At 45.9% G+C, this 26,015-nt stretch overlaps 1 protein-coding gene and 1 long non-coding RNA gene across 2 annotated transcripts in view; one reads left to right on the forward strand and one right to left on the reverse strand.

The window, feature by feature from the left end:
• Positions 1-26,015, reverse strand: part of LOC135397426 (uncharacterized) — an 80,126-nt gene that overhangs the window by 21,377 nt on the left and 32,734 nt on the right. The gene's annotated exons all lie outside the window — the stretch shown is intronic.
• Positions 16,208-26,015, forward strand: part of LOC135397413 (uncharacterized) — a 48,287-nt gene continuing 38,479 nt past the window's right edge. The window contains exon 1 of the mRNA XM_064629014.1: positions 16,208-16,307. The gene's annotated coding sequence lies outside the window, so the exon portion shown is untranslated. The remainder of the gene's footprint in view (positions 16,308-26,015) is intronic.

The following is a 26,015-nucleotide window of genomic DNA, read 5'->3' on the forward strand; positions in this document are numbered from 1 at the left end:
ACACAGTCCAGCGCTGAGCGGTGCGGGCGGAAACCCGCCTTCCGGGCAATACTCAGCAGTCTCAAGGAACCAACTGAGACGTGTGAAAATCATGCGTTCAGGTGTCTTCCCTATACAGCTGGTGAGGGCAGTGGGACGGAAAGAGCCAATGTGGTGCGGCGATTGGCCGCGGTTTGAGGATAGGAACCACCATGGCCGTCTTCCAATCCTCAGGAACTTGTCCGGTGCGCCAACTCTCATTGAGAAGTCGCAGGAGGTGCAAGCGACCCGACAGGGGAAGGTGCCAAAGGGCCATATAGGTAACTTGATCTGCCCCAGATGAGGTGTGCGAAGAGCGGCTGCAAGTGTAGTTTCGAGTTCAGGGAGGGTGAAGAGCGTGTCCAGGACCGGATGACTTGGCGCGTGGATTGGGACTGCAGGCGTCGCTAAGGTGGCGGCGCTGGTGGTAAGTCTTGCGCAAAAATCTCCGGCAATTTGTAGTTCAGACTGTGATGTACAGAGGGACAGGGAGCGGAACGGATTCCGCTGAAATACGGGGGAGAGAGGTCTCGTAGTACTCCCCATATCCGGGAAAGTGGTGTACGAGGGGATAAAGAGGACGTGAACCTGCGCCAATGGTCCCGCGCGAGGTGACGCAGATGGCACCCAATAGCTTTCTGAACCCGCCGAGCTGCGAGGCGGTCAGGAGCGTGAACGGTGCGTCGAGCACGGCGTTCCGCTCGACGACGAAGAGCACGAAGCCGCTCGTACTAAGCATCGACTGCAGAGAAGCACACCGGGACACGGAAGCAGGTAGTAGCAGCCCGCGCAGCACCTGCCACAGTACGGGGAAAATCCTGCTGGTTGCCCAGTGCATTGTTTGACGAAGCCGACTCCAGTGTGGCCTGATAAAGCTGCCAGTTGGTTCGCTTGATGGAACGTGATGTAGCAGGCTAACGCGATCGTCGGATGCCGATTAGAACAGGCAAATGATCGCTTCCAAGGGTATCGACATCTACACCCCATGTGAAAAGACGAGCCACTGATGTTGACACATGACACAGCGGTAAGATCAAGACATGAGGAGATGTATACGTGGCTTGAAGAAAGGTAGGGGAACCGTCGTTTAATATAATTAGAGTCCTCTCGGCGAAGAAGTCCGCAAGGCGCTGTCCTCTTGTATCGGTGCGTGTGCTACCCCAGACGGCATTATGCGCGTTGAAATCACCACAAAGCACAAGCGGCGACGGGAGGATTTGCAATAAGCTTGTCCAATTCAGCAATGTCGTAGGGAACACCAGAGGGCAAATAAAGGGAGACAACCGTGAGATCAAGGGAGCCCAGACGAACGGAGCAGGCCATATAGTCACCAGTCCCCTGCGTGCGCGCTGTCCGGCGGACTAGGGAATGTCACCCCGAACAAAAAGCGCGACACGACTTGTTCGTCCTCGAGGTTCAGAAAGGAAGGTAAGGTAGTTCGAGAGCCGAAAATCTTCTGTAATACCACACTCGGAGACGCAGAGCAAGGGGAATTTGTGTCGCCATACGAATTGGCGAAAATCAGGCGTCTTCGACTGGAGACTTCGAGCATTCCATTGAAAGATTGTCGTGTGGCGATAAGGGGCTGTTGGAGGAAGTGGCGGATGATTAGCCATTCACAGGTGGAGAGGGAAGATGGGGCAGAAGAGGCTCAAGCGCTAGTACTGCTTGAACAGCCGGTAGATCACCCGAAGCAGGGACCTGTTGGACAATGGCGCGAAGGGCAGTGAACATCATAGCGATTACTGCGCCAAAGGTGTGATCCTCTTTCTCCGGTCGAGCCTGGGACGGCTCGGTCTGGGAGAAGAAACGGCCCCCTGCTGATACAACGAGGAGTAAAGTGATAGCAGAACTACGAACTGCTAACAAAATACGGAGATAATTTTAAATTTCGCGTAATGGTTTGCAGATATGGGTCAAATGAATGGAGGAGCACAACTGCAATGAGTTACGATGTAATGCTAGAGACGATAACACGCTATGGAGTTTGGCGTGAAGAAATAATGTCCACTGACCCGAATTAGAGGATAACTTTTTTATTCAAGTCGAGCTTGTTTGTTTCATTTTCGTTGTGCACACGTGTTGAGTATATGCATATAGTAACGGCTTATGAGTGCTGAAATGCGTTATGTAATCCGTGCAGTTCAGCGTGTTCAGCCCTCTTGCAAACAGGATCGGTACGTTTCAGCGTGTCCTGTTCACAATCACACTCAAAGTCGATTGTCGTGCCATTGCCGGTGGCAGGCACCTCGAGTGAATGATGCAGAAATCACGCTCCTTTTTTTTTTTTTTTCGTGTATATCGAGAGCCATTCATTTTAATGATCTGAAGCATTCACATGAAACCTGTGCAAATGATGACAGGTCTAACTGGATTTACTGCAACGTGTAGACAACGGCCATCAACATGGGAAGCGCGAGAACGACTGTTTGTTTCTGTCGGCAGGCCCACGCACGACGAAGCAAGACGTCGCACTCCCGCCTTGGCAGTCCCGCTTGCAAGATGTAATACAGTGTAGCATTCCAATGCCCGCAGCTGCCTCGTGATAACCTCACATAGCAAACGCGCCCAGTGCTTTGCTTTACTAGGCAGTCCTCGTCTCACAGTAGAGCGGTCGCATCATCTGAAATTATATAGGGTGCCGGCAGGCTACCGCCACCGGGTTCTCAAGGTATACCCTCCACACGCAGAGCTGTGTACGGGAGAATGGGAGGAGTCATGTTGAATACCCTGCCATAAACGTTTGTGCGCCAACGGTTCCCGTGGCGCCATCTATCATCAGAGCTGAGTTTCCGGCGCAGACCACAGAAATTTCCGATGGGGTAGCCCAACAATGCTATCGCGTCAAAACGCGGGCACTGTTCCACACCAACCACCAATTTGGCCGCAACACCCTCACATTGGCTACCCTACACTCTCAGAAAAAAAAAACGAGGAAAACGGATAGTAAGAGTGACAGAACGCTTGTTTTTCTTACCTTTATTTTATGTGTCACACCTTTACGCTTACAGGCCTTGACGGATAGTAAAGATAAAAAATCGTGCGTTTTGTTACGCTTATTTTACCCGTCAAGCACTTACTCATACGGTTCCTTTTACTGCACCCCACATGCCGCTTAGTTACTATGAATAAAAGCGGAAGATGTTATAGCCGTAAAACAAAAAAGAAATATGTGTGTCCAGTCCAGGTCCACCCACCTATTTTCACCCTGAAATCTACACGTATTGGTGTAATTATGCAAGGTGCATTGTAATTCATAATGAGTAATCGGTGGTAGTTCCACTAATTACTCTGGTAGTCAGTTTCAAATGAAAAGCTTCGGCAGTGACGATCATGTCATCTCCGTGCATGTGCAGAGAGGTAACATTGTCGCCACTGTCGAAGTTTTTTGTTACGAAGTGGCCGCTGGAGTAATTTGTGGAAGTGACCACCGATTACTTATGAATGCGAAGTTGACTCGTTCGATGCTATTTCTTTCTGCCACACGATTGACACAAATTACGTCCGTGAAATTTAACGAAACTCAAGACATCGAGCCCAAAACGTGACGACTTACATTGCGGTTGGACGATGCATGATGTGAGGCCATGAAACCCCAGAAGCCACGAGTGTGTCGGTTAGCCAAGGAAGCGACAAAAGAGGTGCACGCGTTCTCGGAAGGCAGGGTTCTCGGAAGAACAATATGCGCCAATATAGACATAAAGGACTGATATTGCGAAGCTAAGCCTCAGTTTATCCGTCAAGGCGAAATCTTACGCGTCAGAATATAAGAGTAAATCGTGTTCTTCGTGCCATTTTCGCATAAAACTCCGCCCTTTGCGCTTACAGCGTGCGCGTTTACGGGTACTAGGAATAAAACACAGTTTGACGGATACATCGTCTGCCATTTTGTCGAAATTTACGCTTAGTAAGGGTAAGAGTGGACGTAAAGGTAAATTTATCCGTTTCTTTCGTGAGAGTGTACAGGGTCGCGTTCCTCGGCCCATACCCAGTGGGTCATCACCACTGCCCTCCTCAGATTTCTCCAAGCTTCGGGACTTGAACAGCCCGTGATTGCCTGAATGCCCTGTGCACACTCTTTGACTATGCATCATCTATTTCTTCTTCCTCTATTTATTTCATTATTTTTTATTAGCATGCCGACTTTTATCTGGCTGATCTTTCCTTTCTAATTTAATAAGCTTTCATATCCCCCCCCCCCCCCAGGTCCACGTGCAGCATATCGATGACGGTCACCAACAGGTGGGACGCGGCACTTCCGCAGCATTGTACGTTACTCGTTACTTCGTAGCTAGTTACTTTACGAATAATGTAACTACATTCGACGACTCCCTTGTCCAATGCATACCTCTGTCCTCTAACAGGAGTACGTGGAAAACATGCCGGTATTCCATGTCCCTGGCCTGTTTTACTTTCTGGAAGAGCCTCATTCCTCAAATTCTTCTGTCTTAAAAAGTGCGATGTTTGCGTGTCCAACGCCCCTCTAATGTCCTTTACGTCCAAACCATCCAAACAGGAATCAAAAGAAACTTCAACAGTGAATACGACGCAAGTGAAAGAAACGTCCTCGTGGTCCGCGTTGGACGCGAACAAGATACAGTCGTGAAAAACTAGGCAAAACTGAATTTGATTGTGATTTTACACCTTACTTCAGGAAGAACGAAAGAAACTAACAAAAATAGCGAAAGATCCTTCTTTGAAGTTTTTATCGATTAACGCATTCAGTTTCTTCTTTCCCAGGTAATAAGCATTCGAATTACGTTTTACTTTGCGCTTTCATGGTAACGTGTACAAGTTTTCATACGACAAGCTGTTATGCGAGGATTCCGTCAACATTTAGGTATGCTTTTGTACAGAGCGACGGTTTAGATGCCGCATACGCTGGTAAACGCCGCCAGAGCGCGATGAGCTTCACTACAAGTAATCAACATGGTAAATGGTTGGTACAAGAGACACCTTCTCCTATATGTAGTCTTCAACTGAAGTCTCTCCATTCTGACGTCACATAATTATACTCACATAAGGGAACTAGCGACAAGGGTTGGTCTTCCGATCGGTCGGGTTACGTACTCATTAGAAACGCAGATAACTTTCCCTGAGATGGCGGCAGAGTCCTATTCGTTAACATTCAATGGCTTCAAATGGCGATGAAATTCATCTCGGCTGAACGTATAAATAATCCGAAGCTAGAAAGACTATCCTGACGTGAACAAACTAAATATATTTTCAAAATGCTTCGGAGGTTTGTAAATATAACGTCATGTGCACGCACATTCGCAAACGCAAGTGACGAAGAAGTCGCAATAAGTTTGAAGGATTTAAAGGGATAGTTAGGGGAAGGTTACAAAGAAACCTAGATGAATTATGAGCGTTTCACTCTTACAGCATTGGTAGCGATGATTGTAGTTTCCGCAGTGCCTGGCGTACGTGGTGACTGTCAGCCAATATGGCGGGATGGTGCTCAAACCGACTTCATGGGGTTCTCTGATTGTAAACCGGAAGAAGGCACCCAGCTAGCAAACCCAGTTCCGGGACTCGAACCCGTGTCACTTCTCAGTTTCTGCATTTAACCAACGTATTAATAAACTCTTGTAGGTACCTGGGTGTCACAGTGAATAATATCTTAACCGGGAGATAAAACCTGAACAAAGTGGAAGAGATAGTACGGAATTACCTGGACATCTTCAAAAAACAATAGCTGGAGCGACCAGAGCATCGACCAGGAGCAACTTGCGCCAAGGTAAATGCTTGCGCTGCCGGAGTCGTGTAGTCCAGAGATGGAACCAGGATCCTTCTCAAGGGGGGGAGGGGGATCCTGGCTTGGCGGGCATGCTATTACACTACCAAAGTCAATTGAAACTCTATGGAACGACAGAAATTGAGGTGGGGTCAGGACATCAGGACACCCCCCCCCCCTAAAATCCAACCACCCTTTGCTGTTTTATGACATGAAATACTATCGAAGCGTGTACAGCGTCCCGTTAATAGGGCACAAGACGACAGGGCGATCTGTTATCTGACAGACTTCCGCTGCCGCAGAGTGAAGAAGTTACGGCAGGAAACTCTAGAAAAAAATCGTCGATATCAGGCACTGCGTAACAAAATAAATAGGGCCACGCAAACTTTCGTCTTCATGCATTTCCTATACGCTATACCGACGTAAACACGCCAGTCTGTCGATAGTTGTATGTAGCTTCCGCATGGGGCGCTAGTGACGTTGAATCCACATGTGTACGCTCCTGAACCGTCAACTGGCGCACAGCAAGGCACAAAGGATACAAAATGCGACAGAAACAAATGGAACACGAACAAATATAATAACGGGAATAATAGAGTCCAATGAAACTGTATAGAGACACAAAATGAATGAAATAAAAACGTTAGAAGAGCGGCTAAAAGTGTCGTTCTCGCAACAAAGCAATCGCAAACAGACTGTCGTCTGCTAAGAGAAGCAGCAGAAATGTTTCGCTAGGAAGCAGCATACGAACCGCAACATGTGCAGAAAATATCTAAAACAAATCGTATCAAGCTTCGTTAAACGTAAATCTCAATGAGTACCACGGGTACGTACCGTGCATAACAGAAATACGCGCCCACATGAGTTTGTTTCGGATTCGACGTCACTAGCGCCCCATGCGGAAGCTACAAACAACTATCGACAGACTGGCGTGTTTACGTCGGTATAGCGCATAGGAAATGCATGAAGACGAAAGTTTGCGTGGCCGTATCTATTTTGTTACGCAGTGCCTGATATCGACGATTTTTTTGTAGGGTTTCCTGCCGTAACTTCTTCACTCTGCGGCAGCGGAAGTCTGTCTGTCAAGTAGGTATCGCGCCACGCGCGAAAATGTGACTGACCTTTTATAGCATACACCCTGTACATGAAAATTAAAAACGGAAAGAACAGCAAAATGACAATTTCAAAAAACGCAGCCAAAATCACGGACGAAAGAGGCACGCACAGAGACAGGACGAATGCAAACTCACGACTAACCTTTATTTTTGTACACACACATAAATACAAGAGCAACAGGTGCCCCAACCAGTCTAAGCTACTTCTTTAGATAAAGAACGTCCTCCTGAATCCGGCTGATAGAAGTTGTGCTGACCCCCCCCCCCTTCTCGTGAATGAAAAATGCAATGACCGTCATCAAAAAGGCAAAGCAAAATTACCTGGGAACATAGCTATAACACATTCCAATTTTCTGTGAGTAGTGCAAATCTATCTGGAGCGCGAGAATTTATTTTGATGTGATTTCCCCGTTTTCCCTTTCCTCTTTCCTTCTTTTTTTTCTCTCTCTCTCTGTCAATAAATCCCCGCCTCCCTTGATGTAAAAGGTGAACTCAGAGCCTTCCACGAGCATCGTACATCGACAACGTCAAAGTTACAAAGTTACCAAAATCGCATCTCAGTACACTTAGCGCAAGCACACACGGCAACTTCAGCAACGTAACCAGTACACAAAAGAAGAAACAATCGACATAGAGTGGGGAAAAAAAAGAAAAACATATGCTACGCGAAACATGAGAAACTGCAGTCTAGTAAGAACAGAAAGCGCCCCTCAATCATGATATGCGGTTCTCGGAATAAGCAAAACGCATCTCAGGTACAGTTGTGAAAGCCATAGTATCTATCTGAGTTCGGAGCAAAAGCTCTTTCACAAATTAAGATTTACAATATCGGAATTACGCGACATCCCAGAGTGGAACCTGTGGCGTATCAGGAACATACAATACAAGAACAGCAAAACAGCTCGCGACACTGAAAACAGGTCCTACGCCAAGTAAGGTCCCCTACATTACCATGAGTCCCCATCCCCATATAAGAAGCAGGCCTTCAAACGGAACTCCACTCATGCTTCGCGCCGTCTTTGTTATGTGGGAAACTGCATTTTCTGTGCCACTCGGTACTGAGCTTAAGAACACGGGCCCAATCCCGGCCGACGAGGGTAGCAATGTTGAGGAGGTAAATAACGTTAAAGAAGCCCTGCGGTCGAAATTATCCGCAGTCATACTGTGCCGCACGTGCAGCCTGTCGCCACACAAATGTAGACTGACGTGAAAATCTGCTTCCAGTTCTGTGATATACTCATATCTTTCGAATGTCAAGCAAATTTACCTAGGAGAGGCGAAATTATTGTACAAAACAGGGAACAAATCCCAAAATTTAAAACAAAAACTGATCCGCAACGGGATTCCTTCTATTAGACAGAAGTGACATAAGCAGAATAGCGACGCCGACGAAGTGGAGTGCATATGCTCCTACGGGGAGCACATCAAAACGTTTAAGCTTAGATTCCGGAGGTCCAACCTCACGCGTACTGCGCACAAGTCGTTCATGGAGAGATTCCATTCGAAGGCGCCATGACTTCTTGGTAGGGTGCGGAGCCCGGGATCCCGAAATCCCGAGATTTCAGCATAATTTCATGTCCCGAAATCCCGGGATGTCGAAAGGCCAGATCCCGGGATTTCGAGATTATAAATTTCGGCTTTTTTGTGAACAAATACTCCGTGGTACGAGGGAAAGGGAAAGAACCGTGTCCAATCGACTTTTTGTGTCAAGCGTCCCTTCCCCGAAAAATATCATTTGCAATCCGAACTCGAACCAACCTTGTCGTCCGCGACACATTACAACGACGTTAGCTGCTGACTCATGCGAACTACGAAAGCCATAGCGGAGAACAGCCCCCATGTAGCATAAAACTCCCATGAAATCAGAAGGAGTCTTCCAATCCTATGCAACAAGAAATATTGCAGTATCTCTCTCCCTGCAGAATCTCTCTTTTTGTTCTTTTGATCCTCACGAATGCGTATCTTTGAAACGTCAATATATATATATATATATATATATATATATATATGAAAGTAAAAAGAGAAAATGGAGACAGCGTTTTCAGAAAATCAAAGACTCGGCTGCTGCAGACACAACAATCACTGTGGATGACTAAAAGACAAGACGAGCAAACCGCGTTATTCCATGTATTCACACAAGTGACATTCCCCAGAATACTCCAGAGGATGGTGCGAAATACGTCATTGATTTTAGCGGCTGCGTAAGTAGAATTGTTGTACGTCATAAGTATGCATCTTCTCGTGGACTACTAACTGCGGGAAATATCCTGGGGCGCAGCCAGAAGATATTCCGTAGCAGACGACAAGAAGAGACGCGTTTCATTGCGGCATTTCAGTTGACATTCCGGCACGGTGCGAATGCTCAATGTAATACGCAGGTTTTGCACTGTGAGCAGTTTCTGTTTTCTTTGTTCGTTTATTTTTTTTTTTGGGGGGGGGGGCTTTTTTTTTTCGCTAGAATGTTCCGTGGGGATGACAGAAGACGCGAACTATATTGCAATTTGTGATAGCATGGTTGTGCAAGTCGATACAGTCCTGTACGACATCCTGGGTATAGTTGCGAAAAAATCCCGATCCCGTCCCGGGATCCCGGGATCCACATTTCGAAATACCGAAATCCCGGGATTGTAAAAACGGCTCAGGATTCCAAACCCTACTTCTTGGTGATCGTATTTTGAGACTACATGTTTCAATGCTGTTTGCACCAAACACTTTGATGAAAAGTATCGAGCCGTTTGCGCATCACTCAGAAATGAGTAGACGTAAATATCAAGCCACCTCCCTATAATTTAAAAAAGTCTAAAAGAAAACGAAATCAGAATCTGCCATAAAAAAAGTGAACATTATGGAGATCCTATAGGATTTTTTTTTTTTTTGTCTTGCTTTATGAAACAGGTTTACTTTATGCTTATTTACAGTTTATCTCCACCCTCTACGGAATGCTCGGACTTTACGTAACGACCTTCGGCTAATACTTACGCTACTGCTTCTGGCATGCTTTAAACGATTCCCGCTTCCTGGAAACTACCCTCTTAGGTGTCAATCTCCTGTAGCGCGCAGCAATGTCGCCCCTGCAGCCTCAGCTTCAGCTTTTGGGAGTGAAGGGAAATCAATTTGTTATGTTTTCTACAGAAGTTTCAACTTCAGATTACTGGGTACACAATGCGCCGAGTACCGCACCATAGATTCCTTGGCGTTACCCATGATCGGAGCTTGTCGTGGGCTGCGGAAGTGCGCTGTCTAAAGGCAAGAGCAGAGAGTCGACTCAGAGTACTGAGATAAGGCTTATGTGGCTCTCGCTGGGGTACCTCCACAAAAGCAATGCCCAGTGTCCACCGCTCCTTCATAAGCCACATGCTATAGCGTACCACATACACAGCATACACGCAGCTTCACAACAGAGAAAGCCCTATAGAGACCCCCGTCGCAACTGCACCCCTCCGCTTTCTCCAAGTTTCGTGCCTTATGAAGACCCTGTGGTTGTCTGTGAACCCTAAGATTACCTGTGATAGCCTGAATGCCATGTGAAGACTCTTTGGCTGTGCATTATCCGTTTTTCTTTATTTTTTTATATTTGAATAGCAAGCCGACCTTTATCTTGGCTGACCTTTCCTCTTTAATTTAATAAACTCTCATATCCCCGTCCCCTAGAGACCATACTAGCAAAGGGTATTAAACTGTGTCTTGGCACTCCTCGAGCAGCGTCAAAAGTAGTAGCCATGGCACAAGCAACAGTTTCGCCACTATGCACGACTAGCAACGCGTCACCATCGCCATCCTCTCCTTAGAGCCATATTGCGACTCCCCAGCTCTGCTTTCACTGATGCTATTCGTGCACAGCGCCGCCTTGTACCATAAGCAGCATGTGTACGCAGCTGTTCCAACATGGGCCCTGCACCTTCTGAGTTGAGCGCCATTGTCCCGGGACTGCCGGGCAGGAAGGATGCACCAACCCAAGTCCTACGACAACTCAGTCTAGATTTATTAGATAGGTCAGTGGGCAAAATAAAAGTCTTCACCGATGCATCATCAACAACAATATCTGGCTCGTCATGTATGTTCGTGATTCCTGAGTTGGATGTCGAATGATCGGCACGTTGGTCACACATCTCCTTGGCTTCAGCAGCTGAGCTCCACGGGATACACATGGCTTTATAAGCTTCGTCGCTTCGCAACTTACGAGCTTTCTATGGTATATGTACAGTGATTCAAAATGTGGTTTTGAGGCTTTGGTCTCTGTGTTCACAACGGGGTCCCTGGCATTAGTGGTGCAAAATGTGCTGCACTTACATGCAGCACAAATTCTCACAAACTCACACAAACTCTCTCTTGCTGCAGCTTCAAACGGAGATGAATGGAGTTTCGGTAGATCCCTCGAAGAAAACGAGACTGCGGATGCTGCTGCACGGCGAGCACTTCGACACAGTCGCGTTTAACGATGGTCTATTTACACCACAAAAGGCGACGCAAAGAGGATGATTAGAGAACTCAGCCAACAAATGTGCACCGCTTCTTGGCTGACAGGGTCTGCTAGGTTTTGGCTGCTGTACGGGTTGACCCTGACCTCCATCCTTCCCTCAACAAGCTGCGTCTCTTCTACATAGGCTACGACTGAATGTACCGTACTGCGGTCGATTGCTCTACAAACTGGCCAAGTCTTCTTCTTCCAACTGCAGTGAGGGTGAAGTCATAGTGGACACAGAGCACATACTACTCAGGTGTTCCAAATACGCCGACAGTCGCAGGGTCCTAGAAGCGCGTTTGGCTCCTCTGGACACCCGACCCTTTTACATCGTAAAAATGTTGGGTCCTCAGCCATCGCATCATCAAGCGTCTGCTTTGAAAGCACTACAATGTTTCGTCGAAGAAACCCAACCAATAGATATTTTGTGACCGTGTGATAACACGGCACTTATTTCCATCGACTGAACTGGTCGCGACTTCCTTTCCTTGTTTTTTTTTTTTCCTTTGTATGTGTGTGCGTTTTTTGCATTTTTTAAATATGTTAACCAACTTTATGTAGGTGCACTGGGTAGCCAGCCCGAATTTGTCACGACTTGCTTTCCCCCTTCTTTTTTCCCCTCTATCGTCATTCTCGTCATCGTGGGTACGTGGGCTGTCGCAGGAGCAACGTGGTGTTGATTGCAAAAAAAAGCGTGGCGGCGTTTAGAGCATATATAGAGCCACAGTTCTCGTCTTTTGCGACGAACGTTCTGTTTCAGTTGCCTGAAAACATCGCGTTAAATCTGCATGGACAAACAAACTGGCAACGTTTTCTAGGGCTGTGCATTGTGAACGGCGGGGCTGAGTGTATGTCACCTTCGACTGATTAACTATTTTCGTGCGTGCGTCACTCACGACACAGTGTACGGCCGATCGCGCCGTCACCAATCTTCTCAAAGGCTTTTGAAACGCTTTTAAAAGCCTGACGAAAAATTTCAAGAGTCTCAGTAGCAGTTTCCGAGTTTGACACAAAAATAGATCCACTCACGGTTGTCATATTTGGTCATTCGTTGTATTACGTCGCGAGACAACTATCCGTAATTGTGATCCACCTTGAACTCGCAGAGGAGGACGCGTGCTGACAAGACAGGTCTTCCACAGGTCACATTACACTCAGGTCCACGTCCATTGGCATACTAAGTGAAACAGCGTGCAGCTAGCGACACCTACTGTAGGAACCTTCTATCTCTCAATGTACAATGGTATACAATGGGCAATCGGCACAGTTCCGAATTTTTTTTATAGCGCCATGAAAAAAAGAAAAATCCCAACGCAAATGCAAACACAGAAATGAGACAGCCGTACGAAATCATTTCAATATTTCATCATTTGAAATACCAGGGCGAAACGACCTTATAACGGCAACGTAGTTCCTGGTCTCTCTTGATCTAAGCAAGATGTTTCGTATACAGGGTGTCCCAGAAAACGTGTCATTGAATTATAATAAAAAAACTACACCACCTAGAGTCATGCGGTCAATGGTATTTGTTCCTGCTAGGTTTTTGCCACCTCCAGGTGTGAATGTCGTATAACGTAAGTTTAACTATGTAAATTATTGCGAGCTTAAGTCGGAAATTTTCCAAGTAAAGGTCACTTTTTTACCTCACCAATGTGAACAGCGTGTTTAATTTACTCAAATTAATGATAATTGACAGGGATATTCAGGAGCTATCCCATCGGAAAAAATAGCCGAACATCATGCTCAACGGAGCTCCCACAGAAGAGCGCACGATGAATTTTTCAGCGCAATCTTTGTCAGTCCGACGCAAGGAGGTTGGAAACCCAGCCCACCCCGGCATCGCAGAAAGAGATAACACAGGCATGGCTTATCGCGTCCGACTTTCGCTGGGATAATGCTTTCCCTCTCCCAATTTTAGGAACTGTTACTTTTTCTACTATCACTCTGTAGTCTGGCTTTGGAACCTTCTTTCGTCGGACTGAGAGAGATTGCGCTCAAAACGTCATCGCGTGTTATGATCCGGTGCTCCGAAAGCATGATGTCTGGCTATTTTTTCCGATGGGATAGCTCGTGAATATCACTGCGAATTATCATGAATTTGAGTGAATTCGACACGCACTTCGCTTACATGGCTAATTTCCAAGTTCAGTTCGCAAATATTTACATAATTTAACAATTAAACTTACGACACATGACATTCACACCAGGAGTTACCTAATGGATACCTTATTAGGAAAACCTAATAAGAACAAATGCCGTTGACCGCATGATTCTAGGTGGAGTAGTTTTTTTATTATAATTCAATGACACGTTTTCAGGGACCTGTATGTAAATCTTTCGTCTGCCTGTGGCGGAGTCCCCGTCGTACAAGGTACGTTTGGGGGCATCAATGCACCTCACTGTATAAGAATTGCAAACGGTCGCTGCATAACATGATTAAAACAGAACTTCACTATATGACAGCGCCCGGAGCCAAGCGTCATGCAGAATGACATTGGTCCTGTCTGTATAGAGTAAGCAAGTTCGTTCAGCACGTCTCCAGAGTCCCGCAGAGATTATGATTGCGCCACAAACGCCGACAGATACAAGATGAGATACAGAAGACACGACAACGTAGATTCCGTCGATGTGAACTGTATCGAGATCATCAAAACAAGACGTGTTCGGGGTTTTATGCTTCGCTACATAATTGGGCGCGATAATTGGGCAAATTGATCCTTCCTATCTTGTAGAGAAAGGAGTGACCGAAACGCACGCAACGTTAAAGGCAATGTATCAAAGATTCAATTGCGCAGGAAGCTGTTGAGATATGAAAAGAAAAGATATAGGGACGACCCTGGCTAGGAGACTCGACTCCACACTATCAACCACATACACTTCCACACATCGTAACACACACTGCCGAACTTCTCCTGGCGTCGGATCCCGTGAAATACACGTGGCGCACACCGACTAGCTGGTGGGCTCTGGGTGCCGCTCAGTCTGCAGTTTGGTTTCGATGGATCCCAACATGAGCTGGTATCCACTGCAACATGATCTCATGTTCTCTCCTAGCTCCAGTGTTATGTTCACACGGGGCATCTTGAACGATGGCAGCTGGAACAGGCAGAACGAAGGCAGAACGAAGTGCCAGTGCCACTTGGCTTAGAGCCGGTAAAGATTACCCATGAGAAGCTAGCGGTCTTGGATGCTATGTGCTGTAACTCCGTTGCGGTAGAGGACATTGGGTGAGTGAGGGGACAAGTGAGTGAGGAGTTCGTTGGAGATGCTCTTCAGGTATCCTATATATTGCGTATGAAGTCATGAACTCTCCATAAAGTGTCACGAACAGGTACAACTGCACTCTAAGAAAAAAAGGAGTAAAACGGAGAGTAATTGCAGCTTCTACTCCCCTAGTCTGCAATTACTCCCCATTTTAGTCCCCTAACCCAACATTTAGTCCCGACATTTACTCCCCAGGACTGCAAATTGTCACTAAACTTCGCGAATGGTCTCCTGAATGCAACAGTCTACGTAAATACGTGCCCTTGGTCAATTTGAACGACATAAGGCTGTATAACTCACACAACGTAGCAATTTTTCAGCCACACAGAGTAAGAAACAGTTAGCGCATCTTTTTTCGCAAATTGTGCCCTAGTATGGCGCAAGATTTTATAACTCGATATATCACGGTTGACGGTTTGCTTCAAAGTATTTTCGTGCATGCGCACCAATTATGTACCTGGGACTCTTTACAACAGCGCGTGAAATGCGGTCTTCACTCTGTGACATTCATTTACTCCCGTGCGTTTACTCCCGAAAGGGACTATTTTTTGTGGCAATGCAATCACTCCCCAAAAGGAGTAAAAGCACTCTTTTTTTTACAGTGTGGTAAGGTTCATTGATACACGCATGTTATAGATGTTCGAAACGCATGTTCCAAGAATTAATTGCACCTTGTCTACCTACCTTGGAATCACTAGACACATCTCGGGATCACCTCCAACAAGCGATTGCTGTACCCCACTCGAATACATCTCTCATACTGGTCAGAATATGTTCAATAAATCACATACTTCTGTCATAATTCGCAGCGTTTACTCAAGTTCGTCACGCTAGGAACTATACCACTTCGCACCTCCGACTCTCACCTCCTAATTATCGTATTCGTATCTCGTTGAAATGTTAGATAAAGACAACCTGTTTTTTATTGCACATTGAGAGAATGAGGGAATTCATTACAGGTAGACAGCGGCATAATACTTTATTAATGTCCCATTTTATGTAATCATGTAGAAATTATATACATATATCTTACTCAATAAGACAGAGGGGGGGGGGATATGTTTAATGATAACAAACAAACAAACAAAGAAGAGACAGATATCGTTTATGAAAGTATCGCCAACATAGCTAATTCCTGCATTTCCGAATACTACCGCTGGAAAAACTTCCGTCCTTACCATTTCAAGCTATTAACTGCTGTATTATTCTGCTTCTTTCGAAGTAACTTCTCTAAACGTCCATTGGCAAATGGGAATACGTTTCTAAATCGTTCTACTCTAATGAAGCTCGCGACTTTAATTCTCGAATATCCACGTTAGCATTGCTTGGACGCATCTTCGCTACCTTCGCTTGTCGTGGCCAATATCGAATGGTGGCTCCCACGACGTTTTTCGCAATCCGCCAGCCGATTTGCCGGAAAGGGGGCGTCGGAGGGAAAAGAGGAACGCGCATGCGCCTCCTCCAAAGTTGCGCTCGCTCGTTTTCGCGCACCTCCAAGTTTCCCAAACGACGAAGTCACGTGGTCGCGAGACGTCACCAGTAGGTTTGTGAGGGCTTAGGTATATAAGAAGTACTCACACAAGCATTCACTCCAGTCTGAGGTGTCTCAACATTTAGGAACGCACCTTTACCCTCCAATTGCACAGGCATCCTAAAGTATACTCGGTTCGTCATCGAAGACTCGCTCTCATTCTTGTACGGCGTAGGTTTGGTAAGTACCCTTCTGAGTTATCTTTGCTGAGTTTTGTATACTCAAAAGCAGCGCTTTGTCATTTCGAATGGTGATGTATATAGTATTCTGTAAGAAGCCAAATAGTTATGTAGCTGCTTTTGCTTGACGTGCACGAAATTGTTGTACATTCACTTCAGGGCCTATAGGGAATTTGAATGAGTGTAAGAAATATCGGACGACACAAAAAAAAGTTTCCTTCAATTCACAGTACTAAATACAAACAAGAAGTAGGAAGCGACTGCTGTTTTGTAAGATTTCTCCAAAGGTGGATTCAATGCATCCTATCGTAGGATATATTATAGTGTGCGTGTTCCCGAATCGAAATATTACATAGTCGCGGGCAGTTACTAACAGAAATAGCCACCATCGTGAAAAGCTGATATGCATTCCATTTCACATTGCTGTCAGCACCTTTAGTTGGAGCTCCTGTCCAGAGCCTTGTCTGTTTTACTAGAAATGATTTGATGTAGCTCATATAGGGCACTGACAGGCAAAAGCATCACTTTGTTAGGCTAATTTGTTTACTCAAAAGTTACGCTACTTTGCCACGGCATCATAAATCAGCGAAGCAGTGAAAGCTACCATAGTCGCATCTCTAGAGGTCAAGTGCGCGCAAATTCCTGTCTGCGTCTTTTGCATGCATTCGCCTTAGTATTCATTCTGGTGGCATTCGTTGGTGTAACGACGAAAACAACTAAAACAACAAAATATTAACTGTAGGAATACGTTGCTGATATTGCTTGCCAATGCAATATCGTTTACACAGGTGGTGGTTCATTCTTGATCAGGTGGCGAGACCTTGTTATTAATCTTAGAACAACCTGAATTATATATACATACGCTGTCTGACACAGTTATTAATACGACACCTGACCAGGTTAATTGAATCACCAACGTCTTCTGTAGCGAGACGATTCAGTTCGCACGTCTGCAAACCACTTTCATAAGGCCATTCATTCATGCTGTTGGTCAGCGTTTTCTCGTAACAAGTAAGAGTCATCGCGCAATTATTGACATCCATATGTATGTATTGTCACCAAGTAATGAACATCCATACGTACATGAAAGAATTGATGTTCTGAGGCTGGAACTGTTCTTAGGCAAATTGAGGCCTTGTATGTATTTGTCCCTTCTATGTTGTTCCAGCCTCAGAACATCAATTCTTTCATGTTCAACAGTTGCCGCCTGCGTCGACCCCGTCGTATGAATGTGTGTATGAGTGAGCAAAAATGTAAGAGTGAAAGGAGGATGAGTGAGAGAGAGTGGCTGATTTATCCCTTCAGATAACGCGCCCTGGAAGTCGCTGAGAAGGCGTGTTAGCTTAGCTCAATTGGTACAGCCCTGGACCGACAATCCAGAAGATGTGGGTTCGAGTCCTACAGCTGGCTAACCTTTTCATTGACTTTCATCTTTCATCCATACGTAGGTCAGGGTTTATATAAAGCAAATCTTCCATTTTGTGTCCCAATTCTCGTGATATCATCCCTCATAAGTTTGTGTCCCAATTGCTGTCACGGCAACTTGTAGGCAAGGAATATCTCGAAATTTTTATTTGTGTGAAATGAAGATACTGTTATGTTCGCGTAACACGTGATGTAACTTCGTCGCCGCTTATATGACCCCACTCGTAATCTTTGTTCGAAGTCGTAGGTACGGGGAAGCAAAGTGCGACGATTTTGAGGCTATAATTGCGGACGGCTTGTTTTATAAGCTTCTACAGGTCATGGAAGGAAGCATTTTGTCATCCTATAAAGATATTACGCTCCGGAGAAAATAATCACAAATGCATCATTCATTGTGTGTTTGACGGAGGGCGCTGCTTGTTTTGCATTTGCCCGAATGCTATAGCTTTCAACGCCTGCCGAATGATCTTAGATGCATGTACAGTTACTATAGCAGTGAAAATTACTGCAAATGTAAATAAGAATATTTTTATGTATGCAAATGTTAGTTATCCAGTCATAGACGCATTTTTTTTCTTTTCTTTTCTCAATCAGCTTTTTATAAATCACTCGTCGGGGGTACGAAGAGCAATTGTTGCATTTTTTTAACAAGGCTTCTTTCGTTCACTTTCGTGGAATGGCGGTCTTCAAATATCACCAAATATAATTGGCGTTGTGCATGATACTCGATCCCTGCGTTGATCCCTTGAGCACATAGATTGTAGGGACACTTTTTAGGCGTAGGAAAAATGAAATGTACGCTAACGAGCCGTTTCAAGAAAGTTGGGTACAATAAAATGTCAGCCATGTATTTTTTTTTTCTAGCACTTCCTTAATGTTGCAGTTGCCAAATGTTAACCGTGGCAAGTCCTAGTTCGCGACCGTCATTTTATTCGTACAAGCTGATCGTCTTTCCCAGTAAACGTAGAGAGGGATCCAGAGAAACATAATTTATCTTTCCTTTTCGTTTCCTTTCGAACAACTTTTTTCTAATGTGGAATGTAATTTGTGGGAATGTTTGGTGGTGGTGGTGGTGGTGATAGGGCTTGCCGTTGTCGGCCTCACGTATGTGGGCAACGTCACGACTCACGCCCTGGGGAATGTTTGCTGTTCAGCAATAACACGCCACCAACCAACCACAGTCATGCAAAATTTGGCTCCTTACTTCTTTTCTTTTTTCAACCATTCAAATTTGGCGCTTACGAAATACACGACTCTGGTGCTAACGCTGGGAATAATAAATGGTAGCACAAGCCTGGACACTTCATACACTAAACTGCCGCAAACAGGTGCAATCGCTCTGGTAGCTAGGACGCGTATACAGCCTCATGGACTGAGCGTAATTAAAAAGCATGTTAACTTCCTGCCGAGCTGTCGCTTCTTAATAAGCAATGACGCAGGGCCGACAATCCCGGGCGCAGAATTGCACAGTCGTCACCACAGTGCGCTCAAATATCATTCTTCTCAAGACAGGTTGAGCTTCGTGGTCATTGCTTTCTGTCAACCCTTCTTGCTATGCGAGCCATCCCGGCAAAGATCTGGAAGATTTTATTAAATAGACGTAAGTAGACGTTGTAAATAAAAGTTTTCTGAACTCGAAAATTTTATGAAATGCAAAACATCCGCCGCGAAATCCTCGTATAGCTGTTTTTGCCCTTTACTTTATTTCCGTTTTTGACATGTAATGTCCGCGGAAGCTCTCGCCTGATACAGGTCCAACTCAAATTGCAAACAGTGTCATTTTCGCGCTTCGTCGACATTTTAACGAGTCTGGGCTAAATTGAGTCGCTCCATCTGCCGTATGTACATAGTTTCGAAACACCCAGCTATTGGTTAACATCAAATGTTGGTCAATACGCGTCCTGCACTCGTCCGTAATTAAAGTTGGCCGGGGCCGCGTAACACAGTTTAGCGCATGAACTATGAACTATGAGAATTATTCGGCGTTTGATACACAGGTGCGTTTCTAAGAGCTACAGCGAGGTACAAGGTAAGTCGTGTCAGAGCGATGTTTTCTCCGCATTGTCCGTTTAGTCCAGACCTGGTGTGTTTATTATAAAAGACGAAAGATTAGCCACACCAAGGTCGGCTCATGCTATTTCTGAAAAGAAAAAGATGGGTTTGTCAGAGTATGAGTACTTACATTAGATCTTTGGTCGTTGTTCCCTCACTGTTCACTGGTGACATGGATCTTCATAGTTTTCTAAGAAGTATAATGTGTCGAATGACTTTAGGCCAATTTGACGGATGACACCGTTAGACATATTTCATTTATTTGAATTATTTAGGTAAATGAAAGGCATAGCTGACTACATTTGGCGTTTATAATATTTCTATTATACCGGGTGTTCCGGTGTATGTTATACCGGTTCACGAAAATCCCCGAGCAGAATAATTCAACAACGGCTGACGCTACCGAAGAACTTTCTGTTTTTGGTAAACGTCCTTGAGAAAAGAGCTGAGCAGCGAGCGGCTCATTTGCATATGCTCATTAATTAACTAAAAATCCTAACTCAATTTTACTTCGGACGCTTTCAGCACCTCTGTTTTACAGATCGCGACCTTCAGCGAAAAATATTCCAGAAGAAACCTGCGTCGATGCTTAGTGATTTTTAAAGTAATTAATTGGTTTCAATTCACATATTTCTTGCGCGGAACAACGTGCCAATGCGCTCTTTCGCTCAGCTATACGTGTCTCAATTGCATGCTCATCCGCCTGGTTCAAACACGGGGGTAACGGAAGCTAAGGAACAGGCGCGAGAGACGCTTCAGTATTCCTTCTCTACCCGACTGGTACACAGCGCTCGCGGTGCTGTCGTTCGATAGATGAGATAGTAGACAGTTTCCGGGAACCGGCGTGCTGCATACGGTCGATCGGTCGGTCGCTACGTGGTGCAGCGGCAAGGAACCGGTGGGAGCCAGCGCAGAAAACGCCTTCAGGAACCGGATGAAGAACCCGCTACCATACATGTTACGCCATTTTTGTCAAAAATAGAAGTGAAAGAGGTAGAATTCTGTGATAATCTTCACATACATAACCACAGGGGGCACACAAACGACGCGACACAGTCAATCTCAGGATTTTGATTACGGATGTCCGTTATCACCAGCTCGTCTGCTTCCTTTCCATCTTGTCTATAAACGACCTGAGCCCCTACGCCATTGATTACGTAACTCCGCCGCGCAAAGCATGTCGGTGGGCACTATCAGCTTTATCAGCCGATCAGCCGATGCGTTTTTCGCGCTTCTAGCCCAGCACAGCAAAATATAATCTCGAACCAGTCGTCTCGTGACGTCACATGTTTGTAAACAGAGAGTCGTCTATTCGCTCCTAGATCGAATGGTGTAGGCGCGCTGCGGAGAAACAATGAACTACCGTAGTGTGGATAGCTTCCTCACGTCGTCTGCTTTGACGCGTTTATTCCGCGTTCAGTGGGCCATTGGGGAACCGGACTAGTATCGTAGCATCGCGGCACAAATGATTTTCCGGTGAATATACACTATACGCAAAAGACCATCTAGTTCAAACATCGGCCGGCGTGTTATCCACATTAGAAAGGTGACGGTGTCGCCCCCTATAGTTCGATCTCGCAGCGAATAATGGTTACATTGCCTCGGAGGACTGACTGTTTTCTGTCTTGTATCTTTGACGAAAGAGGGTGTCACATGTACCGTACCGACGGCTCTGCGTAGCGGTTTCTTTTTCCGGTTCCCGAAAGCGCTTTTTTTCTGGCCTGCCTCCGACCGCTTCCTTGCCGCTCCACCCCGCAGCTAACGACAGACCGATCCACGCTATGCAGTGCGCCAGTTCCCGGAATCTCACAGGGTTTGCTTTTATCGTGATGATATCGAATGCACCACAAGCGCTGTGTTCCGAAAGTTCCTGAGTTCCGAAAGAGAACGAGAAGGAATGCTGAAGCGTCTCTTGCGGCTGTTCCTTAGCTCCCGTCACCCTCCTGTGTGAACGAGGCTGAATAACTAAGCGAAAGACCGCGTTGGTAGGCTGCTCCGCGCAAGAAATGTGTAGCCTAAACCGAAACCAATTAATTACTCGAAAAAAATTACTAAGTGTCGACGCGAGTATTTTGCTGAACTATTAACTTGAGTTGAGTTGATAAGAAAAGAAAAAAATGGAGAAATAGGCACTCATTACGAGAGCCGGCTGAACTATCTTTCGCTGAAGGTTCAGATCGCCGTATAGGCGCCGAAAGCATCCGAACTAAAACTTAAAAGTTAAGATTTTTATTTAATTAATGAGCGCACGCAAATGAGCCACCTATTAGTCAACTCTTGGTCTGTGTCTCAAAGATGTTTACCGAAGAAAAAGTTCTTCGGTGGCGTGAGCCGTTTCAGAATTATTCAGCTGGGGAATTTTCGTGAAACTGCAAAGTACGTAGAAGAGTTTGTTGTAACTGTATTAGGCGTCTCACAGTAGTGGTCGGACCAGTCAAGATGGACCAGATGATGAACAGTCAAGCAGCCAGGTGAACAAGGGCTCATCGCCGTCCAGCGTCTCAGGAGTGTTCCACATAATATGTTATTTAAACGGTGTTATTCACGGAAACATGCAACTTCCTCCGGTGCACTCCACAAAGTGCCAGCAACTTGCATATCGTTTACACATTAATTATGCTAAGTCTGCTTAAGTGATCCTCAGAAATGCCAAGCGGAGGTAGAGTTTTTGTAATATTCTCGTCAGTGACGCTTCCTTATTTGCATTGAAGTATCCATAGTTCACGCTAATTAGCTTAAAAAGGAAATGGCGCTTCTCTTTGTGCCGCTTGACAGGGCTCGCGAGACTTTGTTTATGCATCCGAGAAGCTGGCTGACATCCTGACAGCCGTCCCTTCTAAACGATAACCACCTCGTCTGGCGACGAACACCAGCGATGGAAGTCCTCAATCAGCTTGACAGGCGCGCGGTATTTTTAAAAAATGATTACTAGTGTTTAATTTCGCAATGAAATTTAAAAGGTTAGAAGCATCGAAATTTACGTGATCGACCTCAACGACCTCAACGTGACACATGCAAGCACGCGACAACTGATTAAAATGGCTGCCCCGCTTCAGGTTTGCACCAGGGAGGAGCAACGGTCAGTCATCTGTTTCCTTCTGAGCGAAGGTGTGAAACCCATTGATATCCACCGTCGCATGAAAGCACACTATGGTAGGGCCGGCATATCACAGTGTAGAGGGTGGTGCAAAAAGAATGTGTTTGTGTAGTGAAGAAACTGGAGGGAAATTGCGGAAGAGACTGAAATCTCCCGTGCACCCGGTACCACAACTCGAGATCGTATGGCTCAGGTGTGGGGAGCAAAATAGCAAAAATGAATGATAGAAGCCTGCATATCACTGCAGCAAGTGTACGAATGCACGCGCAACTTCGCTGGAGGCGGTGTTGGACTTGGCACGGCCTGGTAGCCCGCGCTACTGTAGCGGCCAAAACTATACCGAAGTCCCCTTTGGGGACCATCAGGGTACAATAGCTGAACATTGCATGCCTAGGAGAAGTATTATGCGATGGAAGACTGTCGTAAAGGAACGCGGCATTCGGCGGGAGAGAGTAAGGGGCAATGTGGGGTGAACGGAGTATAGCAGGGAGCGGGTGGTGATGTCGCGTTGCCATTGAGACTGCATCATGGGGCCACTGAGGCTTGAGACGAGGCAACGGTGATCCGACAAGATCATGGGGACACGCCGGGTGTACTGGTGCGCCCTGCGGCTGTTCGATCCGCGTCCTCATTTCCGCTGATGCCCACATGACCTGGGATCCACTGGAAGACGATAGAGTGGTCCTGTGCGCTTGCTTTCTTATATACTTGCAGAATTTCAATGACCACAGGACTGAGGAAGCCGCGAAGTCCCATAGTTGCCACACACTGCAGCGCAGATCTGGAATCCGTAAAAACGACCCAAGAGCGAACGGGACTGTCAGTAATTTTCCGCAGGGCGAAGAGAATAGCATAAAGCTCAGCGCATGTTGATGATGTTTTATGTGACCCCAAAAAAATTATTATCTACTAAAATACAGCCGCTTCCCAAACAATCGCGCACCTGCATTGAAAAACAGGAGCACTACGTATAGAAAAATGATACATTGTTTCCAAGAATATTCATTTTCATTGTTCGTCAAAAAATTACCTTCTCTTTTAATTCCGTGTTACCGCCGCGAAGCGACTGTGGCTATGAGCGGCGTACAGCAGATGGAAGGAGGACGGCAGGAAGGCGTGGGAGACAGAGGGATTAGTATGCGTCCTGGCTTCAACGGGAACTGTGCTGACATTCGTCTGAAAAGTCTGCCGGTAAACCCAGGGAAACCCCAGACAGCACAGCTGGAGCGGGGATTCGAACCCGCTTTACTTCCCAGTCTCGGCGTGGAAAGCGGCCACCCTAACCACTATGCCACGGGAGCTGGTGAAAAAATATATATATATACACACACTCATGGAACGATGCGACAGCACCAGAGGACACGTGTTTCGCCGTGTTTGCGGCTCGTCAGCCCTGGGTAGCTGCGCATCGTTCGGGATTGATCCCGAACGATGCGCAGCTACCCAGGGCTGACGAGCCGCAAACACGGCGAAACACGTGTCCTCTGGTGCTGTCGCATCGTTCCATGCGTATCTGTTTCTCTACGTGCAGCCATAGAAGCCAACTTAATCTGTAAGTTTGAATTTCAAACACGTCTAGCATCATTTACTTATTTCTTTAATGGCTTTTTCCCCTCTTTATATATATATATATATATATATACACACACCTAAGGCGACCTGCTGAACCAGTCTCGTACATCTAAGAAACGGTCTTCGTCATTTTTAAGAGTTAGATTATGTGTGATAGCTTAAAGGAGCTATGAACTGTATCAAGCGAGCCCGCTGACTGTGCCGGCTCCAAACGGCGATTTCAACGTGTTGTCTGTGACACCATTTGTATAGGTGAATTTGATAGGTGCGTATCTTCAGCACATAGCACGCTCTAAGCCAACCATCTTCCCGAATGACAACGTTCTCGCGCATGATTTGTTGATAACGAGAGGCGGAGCCTATTATGTATCTATTATGCACGGCTACAAAATGGGCTACGCCTCCCGTTTAAAACAAATCAGAGATGAGAACGTTGTCATTCGGGATGATGGTTGGCTAGGAGCGTGCCATGTAGCGAAGTTCATCTTGAAGATGCGTGAGTCGTGACGTTGCCCACATACGTGAGGCCGACAACGGCAAGCCCTATCACCACCACCACCACCACCATCATCTTGAAGAGGGTAAAGCAGAACGTTATGCGTACCTCCGCGTTGGCGTCTGATTGGGTGCTACAAGTCTTCAGATGACGTAACGATGGATAGATGTATCTGGACGGCGGTGCGTATACTCGCCCGAATACGAAAGAGTGCGTTTTTATATTAACGCTTCACAAGTTATGAGGGCGAAGAATTGAACAATAAATTGTAAATAGAATTACGAAGCGTAGAAGAACAATATTACATCTATTAAACCCGTAACTAAATACATGCAGATACGAGTTCTTACCTCCTATAAATAGTGAACACATCTTATGAACAGCTTAGCATTTCTTGGAGAAATCTTTCAATGAGTGCGACACGGAATACCATATGTTTCTTTGAACAACCAGAAGAAATATGATACCATGTTATGCGAGACAAGTAAAGAGGGACGACATTAGTGACCTCGGACGAAGACGTTGCTTGGAAGCGTAGGAGAGCTCGTTCTAGCGTTGCCCTCTACATCTCCACTGCGCCCATACGAGCATATCAACCCACGCGAATACCTATTTGCTGCAAAGTCTATCTTTGCCTGTGTTCTTACAAATAGGGGTCCAGACAACTTAAGGGAGGGCGTAACGTGGGGGCTTCGAGTGGTCTGCCTGCATAGATTGGATGCACGTTGCGCGAGGAAAGGGATAAAGGAAAGGGATAAAAGAGGGGGTAGGGGGATGGAGAGGGCTCACACGCCTGGTTCTATAGTCTTCTGCACTGCAGCCGCCCTTGAGGGCAGGCAACGGTAACGGTAATGGTAACGGAAACAGAAGCGGTATATTACCGTAATTGGATATGGTAACGATAACGGAAACAGAAACGCGTACGACGGTCCTCCATTACCGGAAACAGAGACGGAAACGAAAGTGATCGTCCGGTATTGAAAGGTAATGGCTATTCCTGTTGTGCAATGACATAAGTGACTTTTCTTTTTTTTCTTTTTTTGTATTTGGGTGACTCAATTTCCTGT

The sequence above is a fragment of the Ornithodoros turicata genome, chromosome 1 (assembly GCF_037126465.1).
Source record: "Ornithodoros turicata isolate Travis chromosome 1, ASM3712646v1, whole genome shotgun sequence".
In the NCBI taxonomy this organism is placed as follows: domain Eukaryota; kingdom Metazoa; phylum Arthropoda; class Arachnida; order Ixodida; family Argasidae; genus Ornithodoros; species Ornithodoros turicata.